Here is a 20767-nt window from a genome sequence, read left to right on the forward strand (position 1 = left end):
CGACTTAGCAGCAGCAGCAGCAGACCATGCTGTGAGGGAAAGCATCTCATTGTTAACTGGACACAGATGGAATGCATCATCTAAGAATGTCCCCCCCCACCTGCATCTCTGCAGTGATAAACCAGAGCTGTTAGATTCTTTCCGATCTGACTTTCAGTGTATGTATATCAGTACATATTCTAAAGTTTTTACACTTCCGAAGTAGCGTTTTCTCCCCAACAATCAAATGCCACTTCTATCAGCTGCTCAGTCTGTTCAAATGAAATGACATGTTCATTTCACTTATCATTTAGATTTGCCATCCTCAAGATCAGGATTCAGGAACAAGACTTCCTACATCAGAAATGTGAAGCCTATTGCATTTTGGTCTTAATTTCCACACAAATGGCATAAATTTTAGTAGCATACTATTGGGGGAGAAAAATGTATTTTGCTTTAGCTTGCAATTTCACACGAGGTTAGACTAGGAGTTTGGCTGCTACTCTGGAATTTCATTGTACTTCTAAGTAAAATCATCATCACCCCTGCGAGGAGGCCCACAGGGCTGTGAGAGAGGGTTCCCAGTCCGCCCTGTACACCCCGTGCCCACGCCACCCTCATCACACTTCTATCTCCTGCTCTCCCTTCACCTTCCTGGCTCAGACATTGCACTTCTAGGTGAAAACAAAAAAGGAAGTAGTGCTGTCCTCAAAGGGGTTCAGAACAAAGTCACGTGGTCTTTGATGAAAGCTCAACCGTGGAGAATAATTGAAAATCGTGCTGTGTTGCAAGATCGCTATCAGCAATGCTCTTTGTACAGATGAAAATATTCCCTGTGCCTGAAGGGAGAGTGCTAGAGACAGTCTGTAGATTCTTCCCATGGGTAGCTTGGGGGCAGGGTTCCTGACTTAACCTGCTAGCTTAGTTGAACAGATTTACTCTTTCATTCTGTTACTAATAAGTTCAGGGGAAATGATACTGAACCACCTCATAACAGCAGTCCCTGGGTTAACAACTGACTATAAAAGTATGCTAAAAATAGCCTCTGTTTTTAAGTCTCCCAAGTTGTAGTTCGGCCTCTACACTAACGTTTGCTCTCAGTGAGCACGGATGATTTCGTCTCCACAAAGCTTTGTCCTGTGTTACGTTTTTAATTCAGTGAGTGGTTATTACTAGAATTCCTATCCAAAAAAGACGAAAAGCCTTTGCAGATATTTTTATATGAAATTTAATAGATACATAACTAAAGTTACCTGAAAATTCAAGGACCATTGATAAGGAATCTATCTCAAAATGAACTGATACCATTAAAGAGGTCTTAATAAATGAGCAAGTAGAAAGTTTTTACATGTCTAAGCAGTATCTGCTTATCAGAAAAAAAATATTCAACTGATTTTTATCAGTACCTTAACCTTCTAAGATTTTTTCTGATAAATGGAAAAGAAACAGTAGAGGTGGCAGTTGTCCCTAAGTCACATGATGCATATTTCATCATTTTTCTCAAATACTGATGATCTAGAAAGCCTGGTTTCAGGGAAACAAAATATAATTATTTGAACAAACATTGTATTCTAAAAAGCTACCCTATGCACATAATATCAGGTCTCTTCCTTCCAAAAGACTGAACACTTGAAGTGCTTAGTGGACAAAAGAACACAAGGGATTTCTCTGCAGAAAGACCAATCTACCTCCTGAGTCTAGCCCTCTGGGTAAAATCCTCATAGCTTATGTGCAGTTTTTATCAAGGGTCCCTGGCCTACATAGCATCTTCTGTGAATTAAAAAGTCATTACTCTAGGAGCATCCCTATGAGAGCAGGGCATGAGCCTTTGTGTGCATAAAAGGCAGCTGGTGATGGGACTGCAGCTTAATAAGCAGATCTTGAGCTGGATCTCAGCCCAGTCATCCTTCAACTTGGTGTCTGTGCAGTGCACACACTGCACAACAATCCACTGAGCCCCTGCTCATCGGGCTGCCTGATCATGCAGATGTTGTTCACTCTAAAGAAACAAGACTTAATTTCATGGAATCTTCTCACTCAGCAAGACCATATGAATAAATCTAGGAGAAGGGGAAGTAAGCACTCCATGTAAAACATCTCTGCTGCTGCCCACCAAAAGAGCAGTTGGTGGTTAGCAGGTAAGTGACTCTCAAACGGTCGAATGTTCAGATGCTAGGATGCTAGTCCCAAGGAGAATATTTTGCTTCTCTGATTGCTATCTCCTGTCTTTCCAGCTCGTTGTTCTAGTACAGCAACTCCAACAGCCCTTCCGCCCCATTGGGACCTCCAGTCTATTGATATCATGACATTATTATTGTCTTTCACCTCTCCTCTTTATCTCCTTACCCTACTTAAGAGAATCACTCTTATCATCCATTTGTAATATCCCCAGCTCTCTTGCCTCCCTGCATTGCTTCTTCCTGCTGATTTAACTAAGGTACACCCCTGATTAAATTCAACCCTCCCTCCTTGTGTGTGTACCTATGCACCTGAACTATGGCTGGAGAAATACAGTCCCCAAACATCTCCCTTCCAATTTATGGCCACTCACCTCAAGTGGTCTTCACTGCTGCAGTCATAGTGAACATCCCTGTCCCATTCACTCTCCCACTATCCTGACTCTGTCGCATCTCTGACTCAAGAGAGTGAAGCTGCTGGAAGACAACTTCCACAGGTTACCATCACTGCACCCACCTAAGCATCTGCCCTTGTATGTTGTCTTTCCTTATTACTGTTGTTGAAGGATACTTTTTAAAAATATATAATCATGATTCTCATACAAATATAAAATGAGCATGTGCCAAAGATTCTATTGAAATCGTGGTGAAGGAACCAGTAAGACATTAGAACCAACTCAAAGAAGAATTTCAAAGAGCAGACACACAAATGGATAATGTGCGTGCATGCACGTGCGTGTTAAGTCACTTCAGTCGTGTCCAACTCTGTGACCCTATGGACTGTAGCCCACCAGGCCCTTCTGTCCATGGGATTTTCTAGGCAAGAATACTTGAGTGCGTTGCCGTGCCTTCCTCCAGGGGATCTTCCCAACCCAGGGGTTGAACCCGCTTCTCATGTCTCCACATTGGCTGGTGCGTTCTTTACCACTTTTGCCACCTGGCAAGCCCATATGGATAATAAGTCATGCCAAAATGAATTTGCTTAAGATATGCAAAACTGTCTTCTGTAGTAGGAGAGGAAAATCAATTGTGCCTCCATTGGACAAAATTCATTTGTATGTCTATAGAAAAGACTTTTTTGCATTCCTACCAAATGTCCATGACTTAAAAATTTGTAAAATAGCTCAAAAACAAGGTGCAGATAATCTGAAGAGTATGGTAGACTAGACATCAGTAATTTTTTTTTTTTCTCTTTTCAAAGTCATTTACAACTTTTTCCTGAAACTAAAAACAGTCTTTCTGAGTTTCTACTTGAAGCTAGGCCCTCTGCTTGGGCACTAGAGTCTACCTAAGGACATTGGTTAGCTATTCTTCTTCCTATTAAGTCAGCAAAGTTTTGCCCTTTCTCAATTTTGCCAGCAGCAGACAAAAAATACCTTTTTTGTCTAATCCCATTTCCCTCACTGGATAGCACCTGATTTTTCTGGTGGCTTTGCAGCCAAACTACAAAGTTTTATTTTGTCCTTACTAGCCCCAGTTCCTGTCCTGTCACTGCTCAACCCATTCCAGTCACTCTCCAGACCACACAACTCAACTGACACTGCTCCTGAAAGAGCCGCGAGCAACCGTGTGAAATCCAGTGGTTGCTTCTTAGTATTCACACCGATGCAGCAGTCAGTCACTTCACCTTGATACGCTTCCTCTAATTGACTCCAAGACTCCTCACACTCTTGAGCTTTCCTCCTTACTTCCCTGGCTATTCCATCCCAGGTTTTCCTACAATTCCTTCTCTTTATCCTGACTTCTGAATGTAGGAATGCGCCAGTTCCCAGTTCTTGGTCCCTTTCTCTATCTTTAGATGGTGATCTCATAACAGTCTCATGACCTGAAATACTATTTATATTCTGATAACTTCTAAATTTATGACAACTTCTAAACATCATTCCTCAACTCTCAACTCATATAGCCAAATGCCTACTCAGTGTCTCCACTTGGTGTGTAACTTAGATCTCGATTGACGTGATTACATGTGAATTTTTGATTTTCCTCATCCGCCACCTCTCTCCTACAGCCTTCCAGTTTCTTTACTTACTCAAACTGAAAACAATGAGATCTTCCTTGACTCTTCTCTTTGTCTCTCTTGGCCTGCAGACCATCAGTGGCTCTGCATCTAGAAGTTATCCCTGTTATCTTAACTCTTTGAGCTACCCTCCTGATTTGAGCCACCATCACTGAACCACCTAATCTGTTGCAACAGACTCCTAATTCGTCTCCCAGATTTCTCCCTTATTCTTTACAGCTGATTCTCAACATAAGCCAGCATGATCTTTCAAAAACATAGATCATGTCACTACTGGCTCAAAGCCCTGCAACAGCTACCAGTTTCTCTGAGATTAAGGCCAAAGTTACTCCAGAAGAACCGTTCAACTTTAGCTTCTTAGTGTTACTGGTTGGGGCATAGGCTTGGATTACCATGCTATTGAATGGTTTGCCCTGGAAACGAACAGAGATCATTCTGTCGTTTTTGAAATTGCATCCAAGTACTGCATTTCGGACTCTTTTGCTGACCATGATGGCTATTCCATTTCTTCTAAGGGATTCCTGTGCACAGTAGTAGATATAATGGTCATCTGAGTTAAATTCACCCATTCCAGTCCATTTTAGTTCGCTGATTTCCTAGAATGTCGACATTCACTCTTGCCATCTCCTGTTTGACCACTTCCAATTTGCCTTGATTCATGGACCTAACATTTCAGGTTCCTATGCAATATTGCTCTTTACAGCATCAGACCTTGCTTCTATCACCAGTCACATCCACAACTGGGTATTGTTTTTGCTTTGGCTCCATCCCTTCATTCTTTCGGGAGTTATTTCTCTACTGATCTCAAGTAGCATACTGGGCACCTACCGACCTGGGGTGTTCCTCTTTCAGTGTCCTATCATTTTGCGTTTTCATACTGTTCATGGGGTTCTCAAGGCAAGAGTACTGAAGTGGTTTGCCGTTCCGTTCTCCAGTGGACCACGTTCTGTCAGACCTCTCCACCATGACCTGTCCGTCTTGGGTGGCCCCACACGGCATGGCTTAGTTCCGTTGAGTTAGACAAGGCTGTGGTCCTGTGATCAGATTGGCTAGTTTTCTGTGGTTATGGTTTCAGTGTGTCTCCCTCTGATGCCCTCTCACTACACCTGTGGTCTTACTTGGGTTTCTCTTACCTCTGATGTGGGGTATCTCTTCACAGCTGCTCCAGCAAAGCACAGCCGCTGCTCCTTACCTTAGACGAGGGGCAGTTCTTCTCGGCCGTGCTTCTGCGTGGTCTGTCGCAGCCAGCGTGCTTCTGTGTGGTCCTTTTCATTATAGGGAACTGGAATGCAAAAGTAGGAAGTCAAGAAACACCTGGAGTAACAGGCAAACTTGGCCCTGGAGTACAGAATGAAGCAGGTCAAAGGCTAATAGAGTTTTGCCAAGAGAACACACTGGTCATAGCAAACACCCTCTTCCAACAACACAAGAGAAGACTCTACACATGGACATCACCAGATGGTCAACAATGAAATCAGATTGATTATATTCTTTGCAGCTAAAGATGGAGAAACGCTTCATGAGAAACGCTGGGCTGGAAGAAGCACAAGCTGGAACCAAGACTGCGGGAGAAATATCAATAACCTCAGATATGCAGATGACACCACACCACCCTTGTGGCAGAAAGTGAAGAGGAACTAAAAAGCCTCTTGATGAAAGTGAAAGAGGAGAGTGAAAAAGTTGGCTTAAAGCTCAACATTCAGAAAACTAAGATCATGGCATCTGGTCCCATCGCTTCGTGGGAAATAGATGGGGAAACAGTGGAAACAGTGTCAGGCTTTATTTTGGGGGGCTCTGAAATCACTGCAGGTGGTAATTCAACCATGAAATTAAAAGACGCTTACTCCTTGGAAGGAAAGTTGACCAACCTGGGTAGCATATTAAAAAGCAGAGACATTACTTTGCCAACAAAGGTCCGTCTAGTCAAGGTTATGGTTTTTCCTGTGGTCATGTATGGATGTGAGAGTTGGACTGTGAAGAAAGCTGAGTGCTGAAAAATTCATGCTTTTGAACTCTGGTGTTGGAGAAGACTCTTGAGAGTCCCTTGGACTGCAAGGAGATCCAACCAGTCCATCATGAAGGAGATCAGTCCTGGGTGTTCATTGGAAGGACTGATGCTGAAGCTGAAACTCCAATCCTTTGGCCACCTCATGCGAAGAGTTGACCCACTGGAAAAGACCCTGATGCTGGGAGGGATTGGGGGCAGGAGGAGAAGGGGGCAACAGAGGATGAGATGGCTGGATGGCATCACAACTTGATGTACATGAGTTTGAGTAAACTCCTGGAGTTGGTGATGGACAGGGAGGCCTGGCATGCTGTGATTCATGGGGTCACAAAGAGTCAGACACGACTGAGTGACTGAACTGAACTGAAAGATGTAGAAGCGCTATACAGTCAACAAAAACAAGACCGGGAGCTGACTGTGGCTCAGATCATGACCTCCTTATTGCCAAATTCAGATTTAAATTGAAGAAAGTAGGGAAAACTACTAGACCATTCAGGTATGGCCTAAATCAAATCCCTTATGACTATACAGTGGAAGTGAGAAATAGATTTAAGGGACTAGATTTGATAGAGTGCCTGATGAACTATGGACAGAGGTTTGTGACATTGTACAGGAGACAGGGATCAAGACCATCCCCATGGAAAAGAAATGCAAAAAGGCAAAATGGTTGTCTGAGGAGGCCTTACAAATAGCTGTGAAAAGAAGAGAAGCAAAAAGCAAAGGAGAAAAGGAAAGACATTCCCATTTGAATGCAGAGTTCCAAAGAATAGCCAGGAGAGATAAGAAAGCCTTCCTCAGTGATCAGTGCAAAGAAATAGAGGAAAACAACAGAATGGGAAAGACTAGAGATCTCTTCAAGAGAATTGGAGATACCAAGGGAACATTTCATGCAAAGGTGGGCTCAATAAAGATCAGAAATGGTATGGACCTAACAGAAGCAGAAGATATTAAGAAGAGGTGGCAAGAATACAGAGAAGAACTGTACAAAAAAGATCTTCACGACCCAGATAATCACGATGGTATGATCACTCACCTAGAGCCAGACATCCTGGAATGTGAAGTCAAGTGGGCCTTGGAAAGCATCACTACGAACAAAGCTAGTGGAGGTGATGGAATTCCAGTTGAGCTATTTCAAATCCTGAAAGATGCTGTGAAAGTGCTGGACTCAACACGTCAGCAAATTTGGAAAACTCAGCAGTGGCCACAGGACTGGAAAAGGTCAGTAGAACTGAACTGAAACTCCAGTAACCTACTAGTTTCCCATATGATCTGACCCCCAGTCATCTCTCCTACCTCGTCTCCTATTAACTTCATTCCCTCTCTCTGCACACTTGCCTCCTTGCTGGTCCATATACATCAGTAATGCTCCCATTTTAGGGCCTTTGCACAGGCTGCTCCCTCTGCATAGAGTGCTCCTTCCCCAGTGGGCACATGGCTAACTCCTTCACCATCATTGTGCTATCTACTGCTGCATAATGATGTAGTCCAGATCTTAGCAACATAAAACAGCAAATGTCTCACAGTTTCTGTGGGTCAGGATTTCAGGTGCAGCTTAGCTGGGTGCCTCTGCCTCAAGGATTCACTCAGTCAAGATATCCCCAGGGCTGAAGTCCCATCAGTAAGCTCCCTGAGGGAGAACCCTCCTCCAAACTCATTCATGTGAATACTAGCAGGATTCAGTTCCTCGTTAGCTACTGAACTCCGGGCCGGGAACCTCCTCTCGTTCCCTGCCACATGGGTCTCTCAGTGGGGCAGCTCATAGCATGGGACCCACCTCCCATCAGAGTGGACAAGCAAGAGAATGTGACACAGAAGCAACCTCTTTATCACTTAATCTTGGAAGTGACGTCCCATCACTTTCTCCGTGTCTGTTAGAAGGGAGTCGCTGGATCAGCTCATACTCATTACACAGGGCAGGGTTGTTTTCAGGAGGGTGGGGGCCATCTGAGAGGCTGCCTGCCGCAACCACCTTCTCAGTAAGGCGGCATGGTGGGGCACACTCAGCTGTGTCCGACTGCGACCCTATGGACTGAAGCCCGCAGGCTCCTCTGTCCATGGACTTTTACAGGCAAGAATACTAGAGTAGGTTGTCATTTTCTACTCCAGGGGATCTTCCCAACTCAGGGTTTAAACCTGTGTCTCCTGCATTGACAGGCCGATTCTTTTCCACTGTGCCACCCGGGTCCTTATTTAAGGGTTGCAGTCTGACCTTCTCATGTTTTTACCTCCGTTTGTTCTCTTTGCTCCCTCTGCTGAAATCCTTACTGTTCTGAGTTATGGTTTTCTCTGGATATATGCCAGGAGTGGAATTGGTAGTTCTATTTTTAGTTTTTTAAGGAATCTCCGTACTGTTCTCCACAGTGGCTGTACCAGTTTATTCACACCAACAGTGGAGGAGGGCTCATTTTTCTCTCTCCAGCATTTATTATTTGTAGACTTTTTGATGATGGCCATTCTGAGTGGTGTGGGGTCAGGTCTATCTTTCCTTCTATTCTAAATGATAATCTAGGTGGCTAGAGAATCCTGCATTAGGTTTTTCCATTTTAGGATTTTTAATATATCTTGCCACTCCCTTTTAGCCTGCAAAGTTTCTGCGAAAAAATCAGCTTATAAGCGTTACGGAAGTTCCCTTGTAACTGGCTCTTTGCTTTTCTCTCACTGCCTTTAGAATCGTCTCTTACTTAATTTTGCCATTTTAATTATGATGTGTCTTGGTGTGAGTTTGTTTGGGTTCACCTTTTTGTAACCTCCTGGGCTTCCTGTAACTGTATATCAGTTTCTTTCTTTAGATTTCAGAAGTTTTCAGCTATAATTTCTTCAAATACATTTCCCCTCTTTCTCTTCTCTTTCTGGAACCCCTATTATGCATAGGTTGGCACCTATTATATTACTTCATACACTGCTTTCATTCTTGTTCATTTGTCTTTCTGCCAGCTGTTTCGATTGGGTGATTCTGTTATTCTGTCTTGGGAGATCACAAATGTGTTCCTTTGTGTCATTTTATCTGCTATTCATTGCTTCTAGGTTGGTTTTTACCTCAGCAGTTGAATTGTATCTTTTTTATTATTTCATCTTTATAGTTTCTAGTTTCTTTTTGCAGTGGTCAGCATTTCTATCAGTAATCTTTCTTAGTTCAGTTAGCATTTTTATTACCATTTTTTAAATTCAGGGTCTGGTATACTCCTGAGCTCTGCTGTCTCAGCTGGGAGTCGTTTCTCTCCCTTTTCATTTTATCTGAGTCTCTCTGTCATCTGCATTGCGGAGGAGCGGTTGTCTCCGCGGTCCTGTAGGGGTGTTTTCAGGTGGGAAGGTCCCCATGTAGATTGTGTGTGTCCAGTGTCTGGTGCAAGGGCTGCTTTTAGAAAGGACCAGGCAGACCTTTGCTCGGGGTGTGCCAGCGCTTGCCCCCTTGCTGGGAGTGCGGCTGGTGTTGGGGTGGCTGGAGCCCATGCTGGAGGCGAGGCAGAGCTTCCTCTTGGCTCCCTGTGGTCACCACCCTGGCGAGGGCAGGGTCTGCGCCACGGCGTTGGAGTAGCAGCTCCAAGTGCTGGGTTCGGTCAGGTCCCACTGCCCTCAGGGGCGGGCCGTGCCCCAAAGGAAGGCACTGCTGAAGGAAGCGAAGCTCATGCGCTCATGGAGGAGCAGTGTAGACCCGTACAGACGTCCGCAGTTCTGCCCACGCTTACATCCCTTTCGCGTTTCCTCCCAGATCTAGTGCCAGGCGGTGGTGTGGGGTAAGCTGGGGATCTGGGTGTCGTGGCTGCAAGGATTGAGGTGGCAGCACTCTCACCAGAGACCTGCCTGCCTCTGTCGCAGCCCTCTCCCGGGACCTGTCTGCCCTGTAGCTACGCTGGGCGGCAGCGTGCCGTGGCTGGGGCCCAGGCACTGCAGCTGGGAGAGGAACCACTACTCCTGGGCATGCTGATGAGAGTCGTCCCTGTCCTACTCAGGACACATGCCAGACCCCTCTAGGGTCTCTACATAGCTAGAGCAGTCCCCTCCAGGGCCAGTCTTCCTGAGATTCACAGCTTAGCCATTGCTCACTTGCCACCCCGTGTGTGCTGACAGGGGCCTGCACGGCCCCCCCTGGAATCACACCACTGACACCCAGCTCTGTCCAGAATGTGTAGAACAAGTTGGAATTTACCCTATCCAAAATCACAGTTTATACACTTTAGTATTTTTCCCTTCTCAGTACAATTTTCCAGGCTGTGAAGTTGTAAAGTGTTATTGTTGCTCTTTTTGTTTTTTAATATAGGAGAGACTTAGGCTCATAACTCAGATGAATTTTATTTGCATTTCCCAGATCACATCTTCTGGAATGTGTGGTGATTTAGAATCAGAAGCACCTGATAGTATGAGGGTGTGTTGGAATGAATAAGTAACCTCTGAGTATGCCATTTTTGGTATGCATACTAATACATTTTACTTACTCATAGAACATAAAGGTATCAACAGGAATTCGGGGTGTGGATAGGCCTTAACCTGGTTAGTAGAAGCTGGCAAAGGGGCCTGGCTCTCTGCAGACCGAGCACTTATTGCACCTGCCCTACAGAATCCAGGCCTACCTTCCATTTCTTGACTCACAAGGTCCGTATTTATTACCCTAAATTTCAAACTTTTATATAGTAAGCGAAACAAGGCAAATGTTTGTGCTACTTGATGGAGCAGTTGCACCCTGATTTGTCTACCATAGAAGACAGTTTAAAAAAAAAAAAGTCACAAGCAGAATTATAGACTTTGCTCTTTCCCTTCAGCATCTCCCACTTGCAGGTTAGATTTCCCTAGTCAGCAGTTTTTCATCATTAGGTCTAAGACAATATTTATAAAATCATCTTTGGAAACTCTGGACAAAGAATAACACCATCTTAACCTAGGGCTTTCCTGGTAGCTCAGCTGGTAAAGAATCTGCCTGCAATGCAGGAGACCCCAGTTTGATTCCTGGATTGGGAAGATCTGCTGGAGAAGGGATAAGCCACCCACTCCAGTATTCTTGGGCTCAGCTGGTAAAGAATCCACCTGCAATGTGGGAGACCTGGGTTCAGTCCCTGGGTTTCGAAGATTCCCCTGGAGAAGGGAACAGCTACCCACTGCAGTATTCTGGCCTGGAGAAAATTCCATGGATTGTACAGTCCATGGGGTCACAAAGAGTAGGACATGATGAGTGACTTTCACTTTGACTTTCTGTTTTCAACCTTGGGACGGAAAAGAATTAAATCCCCTCAGGAAACAATGGAGAAAAAGTGAAAATCAATTAGCTTAACCTCTTTAAATCCTGGGAAAGACAGAAAGGCTCCTGTCAAACTCAGAAGTTTACACCCAGGCACATTTAGAGCCTCGGTACAGGAAACACAATGCTTATAAAGGATGTTCTTCTTCCTGGATCAGGCAGTCACCAGAGTTTTTGACACCAACCTTGATCAGCTTAGTGCCTTATTTAATATATGTGCTGCCGAAGTGAGCACAACTTAGTGCCTTATTTAAAAAGATCACCTATCTGTGGCCAGGTCTTTACGTGTTACCTCTCTGAAAACAAAAGAAGAGATATTTATCTATTCAACCAAATTCATTTAGCACCTGCTAAATGCAAAGCATGGAGGTAGGCTCTGTGGTGAATACTAGGTTACATAAGGCATGATTCTTGCTCTCAAGAAGCCCACATTTTAGTATGACGATGACATAGGTTTATCAACAACCTGTTGCCTTAAGTTAGTCATGGAGGAAGTCCATCAGTGTCATTTCCCTGCCACCTCATGATCTCCTCCTTACAGTTCAGATCCTGACACTTGATAGACTGTGAAACCGAACCTGGCTTCATAAGCAAGAGAGCTATGCCGTCACACAGGGCCACGCTCTCAGAAGGGCCCCGTGCTTGGTTTAACCCTCTGCTGTTGCTGTCTGGAAATCCATAATGATTTTATTTTTGAACTTGTGTTTGACAGATGAAGTCTGATGGGACAATGGGACATGCGCGTGAGCGACGGGGCCGTGACCAGAGGTTATGCCTGCCTGAGTGCAGAGGGCTCAGGCCACGCAGGCCACCCAGCGTGCGCACACATGCTTCGAGCAGCTCGGTGCAACCAGGCGGGGGGTGTGGAGGCAACAGAAGCGGAGGCAACAGCTGCGGCCGCGCTGGCTGCACGGACATGAAGGGCCCCCGCGTGGGGACAGCACCGGGACCTGCAGCGGGAAGTCGGCCGGCCGCTCCCTGTCGTCACGGAAACATCACCTCTCCAGCCTGACGCTGGGACAGCAACTGCTGGCGCTCAGGCAGCAGACCGAATCAGTAAGTTAGCGCCAAACGCATGAACATCGCAGGGAAGCATATCAGGGAGGTACTAGAATTTCCAGAGTTTAGAATCTCTGGTTTTGCAAACTGCTGCCACATTGTGAAGCAGATAACCACACATGTAGAAATAGAAATGGAAGGATTATGCACATTCTATAGGAGAAAACCCTATAAAGAAGATGTGGTATATATACACAGCCTTATACATACTGAAAAGAAAGAAATTTTTTACTTCCCTGGCGGCCCAGTGGTTGACTGTACTTCCACTACAGGGGACATGGGTTCAATCCCTGGTGAGGAAAGTTCCATATGTCATGCAGAACTGCCACAAAGAAAAAAAAAATGAAATTTTACCATGTGCAACAACATGGGTGAACTTAGAGGGTATTATACTTAGTGGAATAAGTCAGAGAAAGACAAGTATTGTAGTTATCACTTATATGTGGAACTTAAATAAATATAACGAAAAGACTCATAGATACAGAGAAAAAACTAGTCATTATCAGTGGGAAGAGAGGTAGAAGGAGAGGCAATATACTGGTAGGGGATTAAGAGGTAATGACAAGGTATAAAATAAATAAGATACAAGAATGTAATATACAGCACAGGGAATTATGGCCTGTTATTTTTATATATATTTATAAAGTTATTATATATAGACTAAAACTATAACAATACTGAATCTCTATGTTTTAAACTATGTTATTGAAAGCAACTATACTTCAGTGTTTAAAAACACTATTTTCATTTGAAGGTTTGAATGAATCGTTGTTGTTGTTGTTTGGGGTTTTTGGAGTATAACTGCTTTACAATGTGTGTTAGTTTCTACTGTACAACAATGTGGATCAGCTACATGTAAACACACATCCCGTCTCTCTTGAACCTGCCTCCCACCCCCCATCCCACCACTCTTCATCGTCCCAGAGCTCTGAATTGAGCTCCCTGTGTGGTACAGGCCCTTCCCACGAGCTGTGCATTTTACACGTGGCGGTGTATATCATTACTACTTTCCCAGTCTGTCCTACCCTCTCCTTCTTCTCCTGTGAATGAACCAGTTTTTAATGAGCAAAGCAATAGGCAATTAATTTTCTTTCCGTGTAATTGAAGCTAAAATGACAGAAAGCTTAAACAAGATTTTCAAATTATACTCAAATCACAAAGTCACTTTCAGTTACTTGTACAACCTCCACAAGTTTCAAGAAACATTGCCTTATATCTGAGGAAACATTAAAATGACATTGTGTAAATTCATACTTTAAACTCAGACTTACATAAAACAAGTCCATGTGAAAAATTAAATCTGTTTAGAAAAATAGTCCCACAAGAACCAACACTAGACTAGACTAGAACTACTAAAACTTCTATTTCAAAATAAGTCATTACAAATTTATCTTAGTGTTGGCACAGCCTCTAAACTTTTCTTAGCAATTGCATCCGCAGAAAGATCCTTTCAAAATGAAAATGATCATAAGTTGTGATCCTCCATTTGCTGAGTGATTGATAATGCTTTCAGGCATAGCTCTTGAAAAAGAAACTGTATGAAATGAATTTCTTACCTGTTAAAAATAAAATGACAAGTGTAAATCTTAATTTGCAGACAAGTGAGCCAAAACAATGTTCATAATAAATCAAGATGTCATATTAATATACTGTATAATTATAGTTTATTGTATTATATAGAATATTGACCCCACCCCAATATTACTTTTGTAGTTTTCAAATTCACTGAGCTTCCCATTTACCACCATTACTCCTATTACACTAGTACCTTTAGCTGCCCTTTTCCCCCTGCTTTTGAACAGGGGTCCCACATTTTCATTCTGCACCTGACCAAGCAAATTATGCAGCCAACCTTGGTCAAGTAAGAGTATGACAGATTTTTCATTATAAGCCACTGCTGAAGACAGTTTGTGCTGTGAATGCTTAAGAATATAGAAAAGAACAAGAAATAGAAAAAAAATGCATGTTCTTAATATGTTCCATACAAAATCTATCAGCTGGTAGGCATTTTATCTACGTTAAGAGGAAAACTGTAATACTATGAGTCAGAGTGCAGAATTTGGCATAAGAAGAAATCTGTATTTGATCCAAAATGGATGTCAGAAAAAAACAGTTTGGGACAATGCCTCCAGTGGGTTGGCATCCTGATTAAAATTATAGCTTTTGCCATCCAAAGCATGAGTTTAGCAGGGATAAACACCCATTCACATGAGGTCAAACTCGTACTTTATAAGCAGTAAGTGAGCCAGATTGTCCTGTCAGCATTCTGAGATTTTCAAGTATGAAGAGCTATTTTTTTCCCAAAATCAGAGAAATGGCATCACAATATGGGCCCTCCCCTCTTAGGCTTCTTCAGAGTTGACAACTTCCGATAAGCTTTAGTGAAAGCTGCTCAGTCGTGTCCGACTCTTTGTGACCCCATGGATATACAGTCCATGGAATTCTCCAGGCCAGAATACTGGAGTGGGTAGCCTTTCCCTTCTCCAGGGGATCTTCCCAACCCAGGGATTGAACCCATTGCAGGTGGATTCTTTACCAGCTGAGCCACAAGGGAAGCTACAAAATCACCATAAAGATGACTTATATTTGAAAATGAAATATCAGGGAAAATCACCTAAACCAGATAAATTTGCTTTCCATAAAGCTAAAAAAGATCCACTTAATTATAATTATTTTATTTTATATTATGATTGTTATATAAAACAACTTTAAAAGAAGATGCATATTTACCCAAAACAAATTTAGTTCTATTTTCTGACTTTGAAAGAAGTTATGAATTTCTAAGTGATATAATTCATTTATCAATGCTTTTAAATGGTCCCATTGCTAGTATCTATAATGTTAAAATAGACTGAGAAAAGCTACAAGCATGTACAGAATTACAGAGAAAGGCATAATAAACAATGTTTATAAAATTAGGAAGAACAATAGCAACACATATAAGAATAAGAAAATAAATTTCATAATGTGTAAAGCCCTCTTACAAATTAGTGACAAAATGACTTGGCAGCAGGCTTCTGTTTTCTAGGCTGACTATATCAAAGTTAGCTTTGAAAGACAAAAGCAAGTTTAAAAGAACTGTCCGAGGAGAGTGTGGAAAAGAGTGGCATTCCTCTGTCCTTGTGGTCCTCAGGGAATGGAGTGACTGGTGATTGGTACCAGGTGGAAAAGCCACAGGGCTTTAGAAGCCAAATGCCCCAGCTGCCACCTCAGTCCTGCTTCCTGAGCCTCTCTAAACCACTGGAACCAGAACGCTTCAATTTACAGTGAAAATAATTTAATGAGCTAGAACAAGGTCAAAGAGAAAAGGAGGTTGTTTATCAGATACCATCAACACAGCGGTGAAACACAAATAAAAACAGAAACACACACACAACCCTGAGACTAGCTACTTATCTAGTTATAGTCTCCAGGCAAGGGTGGGATCGAAGGCCTCTGGTTATTACATAGGTGTGATTCCAGCTGTGTGGAGGGTATATAGGGTTCAAGAACCAAGCTCCTTGCTCTAGTGTAGGCAAAGGATTGCAAACTGGCAGCCTGAAACCCAAACTGGACTCACAATTCAGTTCAGTCGTTCAGTCGTGTATGACTCTTTGCAACCCCATGGACGGCAGCACACCAGGTTTCCCTGTCTATCACCAGCTCCCAGAGCTTGCTTAAATTCATGTCCATCGAGTCAGGGATGCCATCCAACCATCTCACCCTCTATTGTCCCCTTCTCCTTCTGCCTTCAATCTGTCCCGGCATCAGGGTATTTTCCAGTGAGTCAGTTCTTCGCATCAGGTGGCCAAAGTCCTGGAGTTTCAGCTTCAGCATCAGTCCTTCCAATGACTATTCAGGACTGATTTCCTTGAGGATTGATTGGTTTGAGCTCCTTGCAGTCCAAGGGACTCTCAAGAGTCTTCTCCAACACCACAGTTCAAAAGCATCAATTCTTCGGGGCTCAGTTTTCCTTATAGTCCAATTCTCACATCCATACATGACTACTGGAAAAACCATAGTTTTGACTAGACGGACCTTTGTCAGCAAAGTAAGTCTCTGCTTTTTAATATGATGTCTAGATTGGTCATAGCTTTTCTCCCAAGGAGCAAGCGTCTTTTAATTTCATGGCTGCCATCACCATCTGCCATGATTTTGGAGCCCAAGAAAATAAAGTCTGTTACTGTTTCCTTGTTTCCCCATGTATTTGCCATGAAGTAATGGGATCAGATGCCATGGTCTTAGCTTTTTGAATGTTGAGTTTTAAGCCAGCTTTTTTAGTCTCCTCTTTCACTTTCATCAAGAGACTCTTCAGTTCCTCTTCACTTTCTGCCATAAGGGTGGTGTCGTCTGCATATCTGAGGTTATCGATACTTCTCCCAGCAATCTTGATTCCAGCCTGTGCTTCATCCCGCCCAGCATTACACATGATGTACTCTGCATATAAGTTAAATAAGCAGGGTGACAATATACAGCCTTGATGTACTCCTTTCCCAATGTGGAACCTGTCTGTTGTTCCATGTTGAGCTCTAACTATTGCTTCTTGATCTGACTTCTCAGATAGGTGCTATTTTGCCTGCACGGTTTTAAACTATTTTTCTCTTTTTTTAAAAAAATAATGATTTATTTTATTTTTGGCCATTCCACATAACTTGTGGAATCTTATTTCCCTGACCAGGGGTTGAACCCAGACCTCAGCAGTGAAAGTGCAGAGTCCTCATCACTGGGCCACCAGGGAATTCCTGGAGAGGCTGACTTTAGATGGATGAGCAGGAAGTTGTTTTTGAGGGAGTGACATTTATCCTAAATGACCCAAACCATATCTGAAAAAAGCATTCTAAAAAGAGAAACAGCAAGTAGAAAGATCCTGAAGTGGAACCAAGCTTGACTGGGCAGGACACATGAGGTAGAGAAAGAGATGAAATAGCACAGAAGGCAAGGTTTAGATCACATAGAACTTTAATTCAGAGTTGGACTTTATTCTAAGGACATTAACTGGACTTAGTTATAAGGGCATTTGGAAGCTGTTAAATAATGTTAAACAGGGGGATGCACTGATTTATATTAATTTTGAAAGCTCTTTCTAGACACTGGTTAAATTATGGATTGGCAATTGTGCAAGAGGGGAGGCCAAATAGGAATCATTGTAACAATCCAGGTAAGAAATGACACCTAGTCTAGACAAGGTGTTAATAGTGGAGATAGAGGCAGATTCGGGATCTGTTTTAGAGAGAGAGACAACAGAACTTGGCAGGGGGAGTAGGTTTAAGGCAGGAGCAAATGAGAGGACTCTACAGGGGTATGCTGCTTCCCTCCACGGAGATGGGAGACTGAAGGAGCAGGATTTCCCATGCTTTATTTGAAATGCCCGTGAAACACCTAGATGGAGATGGCAGGCATATAGGTGGATAAATAAGAATTCATGGAGCATGTGTTAAGCATTCTTTTGGGAATTTTCATCCTGCCTGTGGAAACCTAGAAATGTTCAAGAATAAACCTGAAAGGGCAGTTCCCTCTGCCTGGGGAGCAGAGGAGGTGTCCTACGAGGTCCAGATCACCACCACCTAAAGGGTTTAAGCACTCGCGGAGCAATGGGATGCTTCATTTCACACAGCAGAGGTGCTGTAAAGAATTGTGCCGGTCAAGCAAATTGCAAATTGCTATTTGACCTTCATGTACATTTCATTTTGCCAAGCACCTTCTCCTTCATTTTGAATGATCTTCAGTTGACACTTAGCAGGAAGTTTCTAGTTTCTGCTGCCCCTTCTCCATTCTCATCACTCTGATGCCCTGGCTTTACTAACCAGCCTTTACTCCATGGACTGTTTCAAGTTGAAAAGCTTAAATTCACCCTCTAATGATTCTGGGGTGCAGGGAGAGGTCTCTAAGAGAGGAAATAGCTCAGGAAATAGCTGGCCTCTTCCCTACTTCTGAAAAGTTGAAGAAGAAAACAAAAGAGTGAGACCGGCCCCTAGAAGTGATTTTAGGTCTGGTAGCCAGGTGTGCTGAGCTAGTACTGAATTCCAGAATGAAGGGCTGTCTCCATCCAGTTCCAAGCAGCTCTAGGCTAGGAGCATGCAGGCCCTGGGGAGAGCAGCAGAAATTAGTTTTTTCCTGTAGATTGCATCTCCCAAGAGGAAGAAGGTGGCAGAAATGAGCCTGGTATACTCAGTTACTCTTCCTAAATTTACTTTCCATCATCAGAGGTGAAATGCTTAAGCCTTGGAGAGAAGCCAGGAAACAGTCCTCCTCATGGAAACTTGGAGTGGAGAAAGGACATTCTCCCCTAATGATAATAGAAATGTTCATCATTAATTGGCTGGTTTTATACATTTGGCTTTTCAGTAACTAAGACACAGTTAAGTTCAACAAGCAGATACAAGCACAACTCTGACACAAACTATGCAATTTGGGGAAAGTTAGTTGAGCTGTTTCAGGCTTCTCATTTGCAAAAATAAGGGTAAGAGTACCTACCTTGTGAGATCATTCATGTAACACACAAAATGCAGTGCATGGATCAGAAGAAGCATTCGATAAAGATTTGCCGCTACTGTTACTACTGTGAGAGTGACTATCACTATTACCAAGTTAGAAAATCTGTTAGGTTCCAGGGATATAAAAGATAGCTTTTATATATAAAAGATATAAACGATAAAAGATAGCTCGCCAGGTTCTTCTGTCCATGGGGATTCTCCAGGCAAGAACACTGGAGTGGGATCCATGTGTTGGATGGCATGTTGCCATGCCTTCCTCCAGGGGATCTTCCCAACCTAGGTCTCCTGCATTGCAGGCAGATTCTTTACAGTCTGAGCCACCGGGGAAGCCCATTTAAAGCTAAGGAGACAGGCATTAAAAAAAAACAACACTTTAAAATACAGTGGAATGCATGTGTAGTAGAGTTTCTTGCCAGACGGGTGCCTACTAGTGATTACATTTTAGTGAGATTACATCTCTGCAGGCCAGGACAAAAAAAATCTTGGAATTGTTGAGCATCCAACATCTTTATTGGGTGGGGGTCATGTAAGTAGCTCTGTCTGCAAAAGAGATTATCAGGAAATTGCCTGTGTTTTTAGGTGTGTGTGTGTTTTTTCCCTCCTAAAAATTAGGGAAGTTACCAGTGATGAGTAGAACAGTGATGGCTCTAAATCTTCAAGGCAGTGAAAGCTAGAACCAGCCTTGATTTGGTACACAAGGGCATGGAAAGAGCTGATCACTTTGGAATCTGACACCTGGAGCTTGAATTGGCGGAGTCTGAGGGCCCCGGACTCAGGGTGACATTGGAACAGGCCAGTAGGGCCCCTCTCCGGCCAAATTCTGACACTGCACTGACCTCCTGTGCAAATGCCCCCTGAGGGCAAGGCTTCTGGTCTGTTCACTTCTGCCAAACAGCTTTGCTGCCTTGGCCCGGAGCCACCCCTCACCCACAGACATCCTGCAGCGGAACCCCTAGGTCCTCACGGCCACACTTGCTGAGGCGACTGGGGATTCAGCCATGAGCACTTCCTGTTAGCTCTGGAGTGTGGGAGCCCACCCCCAGAAAATAGGCCAAGCATCTTCCAGGAATCAGGGACACACGGCCAGTTTTGTTGCATTCATCCTCTGCCTCAGCCATTAGACTGAGCCACCAGACTTCCCTTCAGACTTCCCTCAAGCACTGCTAGGCTGTTGGTATGAAGGAGAGCGAGTTGGGGGGAGGATAGTTCACACCTCTGGGTTCTCTATTACTAGTTTGTGAGACTCAAACATTTGCACCCTAGGGATACACTGGGAGGTAAAATAGTTGTATGCCAAATCGTAAGGCACCCTGGTTACTAACACAGTAATAGAGCAGGCATAAGCTACAGTAGCAATTAGCAAGGAGTGATGAATTTTGTAAGAGGAGGTGTTTAGGGAAGACTTCTGAGAGGTTGGCAGGAAGAGGATTTGAAAGTATGAGTAGGAGTTTACAGTGACAGAATGGAGGAAGTTAATTACAGACAGGAAGAATGGCATGGACCGAAGCTTTACTAACCCATGACATAACATGGTATCTTCAATGAACTAAAAGTAGGTCTGTCCACTCTGCCAGATTGTTTTGGTGGATTCGTTTCTTGTTCCAATATTTACTGATAACCTTCCTTAGTTTTTTCACAATGCACAGGTTTAATATATGAAATATATATAAAGAATAATGGTGCCTGGCACATGGTTAGCACAACCTTAGTCACACTTAATAGCTCAACATTTTTTAATAAGATGGAAAAATATTCTCAGCCAATCATTCCTTTCTGTTTTCTAGTCTTACCTACCCCAGCCTCATCCTACAAAAATCCTAAACA

At 43.4% G+C, this 20767-nt stretch overlaps 1 long non-coding RNA gene across 1 annotated transcript; it reads left to right on the top strand.

The window, feature by feature from the left end:
* The first annotated feature begins 2127 nt into the window (after positions 1-2127).
* Positions 2128-14115, top strand: LOC139032017 (uncharacterized). The gene is made up of 2 exons (XR_011484553.1): positions 2128-7399; positions 12124-14115. It is a non-coding gene; the product is annotated as an uncharacterized lncRNA (long non-coding RNA).
* The last annotated feature ends 6652 nt before the right edge of the window (positions 14116-20767 follow it).

This window comes from Odocoileus virginianus, chromosome 29 (assembly GCF_023699985.2).
Source record: "Odocoileus virginianus isolate 20LAN1187 ecotype Illinois chromosome 29, Ovbor_1.2, whole genome shotgun sequence".
Classification (NCBI taxonomy): domain Eukaryota; kingdom Metazoa; phylum Chordata; class Mammalia; order Artiodactyla; family Cervidae; genus Odocoileus; species Odocoileus virginianus.